The 4,637-nt window shown below is 41.9% G+C and overlaps 1 long non-coding RNA gene across 1 annotated transcript; it reads right to left on the bottom strand.

Moving 5' to 3' along the window:
• Nucleotides 1–874: 874 nt before the first annotated feature.
• LOC147840816 (uncharacterized) lies at nucleotides 875–3,597 on the bottom strand. Its single transcript, XR_015507390.1, has 2 exons — nucleotides 3,189–3,597; nucleotides 875–3,010 (listed from the first exon to the last, which is right to left on the bottom strand). It is a non-coding gene; the product is annotated as an uncharacterized LOC147840816 (long non-coding RNA).
• Nucleotides 3,598–4,637: the final 1,040 nt, after the last annotated feature.

Consider the following 4,637-nt stretch of genomic DNA (forward strand, 5'->3'; position numbering starts at 1 on the left):
TACAAAAATATTTCATTTACTCTATTATTTATCTATTATTCATTAAACCTGCTGTATTATCTGTTCTAAATTACAGTCAGCTAAGTACAGGTCATTATCACAAATAATTAATTGAAATAAATAAATAAACCGCTCAAACTGTTTTACAGATGATTGATTCTGGCTCATTGATCTCTCTCCTTCCACTATGCTTGGCATGGATATAACCTCAGTGATAAATTATATATGTGTGTTCAGTTGACGGTAAAACATGCATTAACCAAACATGACAGCTTTATGAAGCATTTATGCAACATTGTGCATGGCATTGCATGACAAAACAGCAGACTTTATGATTTTTGACACCATTGCCGCAGCTTTATTATTGCCACATGATCCAGTCTTTATTTTCCAAAGCTGTTTATCCCAGTGTTTCTGGCCCCAACTTGATATTTGCTACCCAACTAGTCTTTCAGATAAATACCACTATGCATGTATAATTGAACATCTTGCAGCTATAACTTTACCTTTTGATTCAGGAGACAAACATAGGACAAAAAGAGGAAATTAAGTTTAGAAAGAAAAATGTGTTTTTGTGCAGAAAATATTTATAGCCTTAATGCTCAAAAGTAAATATCCGTGGCTTTCTCTGCAACACATTTCTTCTATATAAATGGATAAGTGCATAAATAAATAAGATGCAACTCAGTTATTTTAAAATTAATATTAACATACCAACTGCATAATTCACAGAATAATATGAATTTTAAATAATATTTGCTATGTGCTGCTCCTAAAATAACACAATTAAACCATTATAAACCTAATATAAATTAACAATGTTAATTAATTATAAACTTGCTTGGGTATTAGAATGTGTCAATAATCATCACACTTATTTTTTTTTTTTTTTTTACTTTTTTACTTTTTTTAAAGACATGCCCTGCCACAAATCCTACCATTATGTACCATACACATTTTTCAATTTCATAAACTTTGTTTATTTCATGAATTTATTTCAGTTCTTGTTGGGTGAATAATGAATGGCATATCCTTCTTATGTCTATTTGTATTTTTATTAGAGGTGTAAAGAGTACTGAAAAATCATACTTAAGTAAAAGTACCATTACTTGCCTAAAAATGTAGTGCAAGAAGAGTAAAAGTATCTGTTGTGAATATTACTCAAAGTATGAGTAAAAAGTAACCTTTACAAAAGTGCTCAGGAGTAATGAGTATTATGCTCTAAAAAGCTTATGCATTTACTTGTTATTTGGGGATGTGTGTAATGATTCATCAGACATTTCTGGATCCATTTGCACACTTTAATAACAGTAAGATATAACAGGTGGAAACTCAAAAACATAAGATTAAATGGGAACTTTCCAGTAGAATAGTCGAAGAGCATGCGTGGGTCGAGGTTAGGAGAGAGTAATCTTTAACGAGAGACAGGCAGAGATTCGGGGCAGGCGGCTGGCAGATGGAATCAATATAACTACGCAGTGGTCAGGGCAGGCAGATAGCTTCAGAAACGGTAACCAATGTAGCCTCTGACCAATGTAGCCATTCCTCCAGTGCAAGCTTGATAGCTAGGAGTTCCCTGTTACCGACGTCATAGTTACGTTCAACTTGATTGAGAAGAAGGCGCATGGATACATCTTCTCGGGGATGTCCTGGTGCTGAGAGAGTACCGCCCCTACTCCTGTGTTGGAGGCATCTACTTCCACCACAAAAGGTAGTTCGGGATTAGGATGATGTAACACTGGCGCGGAGGTGAATTTCTCCTTTAGCACTGAGAAGGCCTGTATAGCTTCGGGTTGTCAGATTAACTTAGCGTGACTGCGTTTAGTCATTGAGGTGAGGGGAGCCGCTAGGATACTGAAGTTTCTAATAAATCCTCTATAGAAGTTTGCGAAGCCCAGGAAGCGTTGTAGCTGCTTTAAAGTCTGGGGGAGTGGCCACTCCTGTACGGCAGTTACCTTTCTCTCATCCATGGTAACTCCTTCCGTGCTGATAATGTAGCCCAGGAAAGACACTTGTCAGATGGAACTCACATTTTTCAAATTTTGCATAAAGGTCATGGTGAATAAGCCTCTGTAACACTGCTCTTACATGTTGGATGTGTTCCTCCATAGTATTAGAGTAGATCAGAATGTCGTCTATATAGATGATTACCCACCGATCCAGCATGTCACGGAAGACATCATTCATAAATGCCTGAAAGACGGATGGACTGTTGGCCAGCTCGAAGGGCATCACGGTGTATTCATAGTGCCCCCTGGTGGTGGAAAACCCGGTCTTCCACTCGTCTCCCTGCTTTATCCGTATTAGATTATAGGCACTCCGCAAGTCGAGTTTGGTATAGATTTTAGCCTGACGTAGTTGTTCTAGGGCTGCTGGTACCAGAGGAAGGGGATATTTATATTTGACTGTGATCTCATTGAGACCACGATAATCAATGCATGGACGCAGATTACCATCTTTTTTCTAAACGAAAAAGAAACCGGCCGCCGCCGGTGAAGTAGATAGGCGAATGAATCCTTTTTTTAGTTCTTCCTGGATGTAGGAGTTCATGGCTTCTGACTCGGGCTGAGACAGTGGAAATATTCTTCCCTTGGGGGGTATCATACCTGGCAGCAGCTCAATTGCACAGTCATAGGGGCGATGAGGTGGTAGTGAGTAGCGCTTTGCTGGCTGAACATCTCGGTCAAATTAGAATATACTGTTGGTAATGTGGTAAACTCTTGATCTTGAAGGGACTGTATACTTATTGTCTGGACAGGAAGCTTAGTGATCTCATCAAGTCATTGATGTAAACAAGTCGAGCCCCACTGGAGTATTTGCCCCTTCTAACAGGAAATGTGAGGGTCGTGCTGGCGCAGCCAGGGTAAGCCGAGAATTACAGGATGTCTAGATGGTTGAATTATATAGAAATTGATCCTTTCCTTATGTAGCGCCCCGATTTGTAAATTAAGGGATGTCGTGACATGCTGGATCCTTCCATTTCCAATAGGACGTCCGTCTAGCGCTTCCACTGCAAGCACAGATTCACATGGTAGCAACGTTAACTTATGACATCTAGCAAATTCCCATGACATAAAATTACCAGCGGCACCTGAATCAATGAGGGCTGTACAATCAATACCCCAATCCACCTGAGACATGCTTACTCGAATAGTTAAACTTGATATGTTAGAAGATGGTAGACTCACCAATCGAGCTGGACGGACCGTGCAATTAATGCGTCGATGCCCAGATTCTCCGCAATATAGACAGAGATGGTTCTGCAATCTGCGTTCGCACTCCTCCGGAGTTAACTGAGTGTAACTGAGTTGCATGGGTTCATTCTGCGTCGGTTCGAGATCAGGGAGGCGTCGCAGCTTTGGTACACAGCGTGCTCTGATGAGATTATCCAGTTGGATTGTGATTTCAATCAATTCACTAAGAGTTTTGCCCTCTTCGCGACAAGCCAGTTCTGACTGTAATTCAGCAGATAATCCCTTACGAAAAAACAGCTTAAGAGGGTCCTCACCCCAGTTGTTTGGGCTGCCAATGTACGAAAGGCGAGTGCATACTCAGCTGCTGTTCGCCTCCCTGAACAAGTGTCAACAGCTGCTCTCCGGGGCTCTTCCCATCGGCGGGGTGTTCAAACACTGCTCGAAACTGTGTCAGGAAATCCTTAAAGGATATAAAAGTGTTACCCTCCGGCTTCCATATAGCTGTAGCCCATTCCAGGGCTTTTCCAGAAAGCAGAGCGTATACAAAGGTGATTCGGCTGGAATCAGTGGGGTAAAGAAACGGTTGTTGATCAACAAATAATGAACATTGAAGTAAAAATCCCTTACATTTGGAGGGATTGCCGTCAAATTTATGTGGGAAAGCCAATCTGGGATCTACTGCAGGCTGTGGCATGGGATCGAGGGGCACACTGAGAGGCGACGGAGGAGGGGGAGAAGGAGCGGTCGAGGGGTTAACAGGTGCGACATGTAGCCGTTGTAGAGCTTGAACAAGCTCCTCGGTTAAAGTGGTCAGTCGTACCAGTTGTTGTCGATGAAGGGCTAACTGGGCTCCCTGAGTGGTTAATTCGGACGATAACTGTAGTAGAGTTGCTGGATCATCTTGTGGCGAAGCTTTCAGTAATGATTCATCAGACATTTCTGGATCCATTTGCACACTTTAATAACAGTAAGATATAACAGGTGGAAACTCACAAACAGTCGAATAGTCGAAGAGCAGGCGTGGGTCGAGGTTAGGAGAGAGTAATCTTTAACGAGAGACGGGCAGAGATTCGGGGCAGGCGGCTGGCAGATAGAATCAATATAACTACGCAGTGGTCAGGGCAGGCAGACACCTTCAGAAACGGTAAGACAGTCCAGGTCGATACACAGATAACAACAGGGTAACGCTCAGAGATGATGGCCGGGGCTAATCAAAACTTTGCACCGAGTGAAGGATGTGTGCATTTATATAGAGAGTCTGAAATGGGTTTCAGCTGTATGTAATCAGTCCCAGTCGAGCATTGGGGAAATTAGAACTCAGGCGATAACTCTCTCTGGTGGTCAAACGAGGAACGGTTATGAGTGGATTTCACAACAATGTGTGTAAACATGACATTCTGTAGTGCATTTAGTTATAGCTCAGCAGGCACACAATGGCATAAG

This window comes from Danio rerio, chromosome 14 (assembly GCF_052040795.2).
Source record: "Danio rerio strain M-AB ecotype USA chromosome 14, GRCz13ab, whole genome shotgun sequence".
Taxonomy (NCBI): domain Eukaryota; kingdom Metazoa; phylum Chordata; class Actinopteri; order Cypriniformes; family Danionidae; genus Danio; species Danio rerio.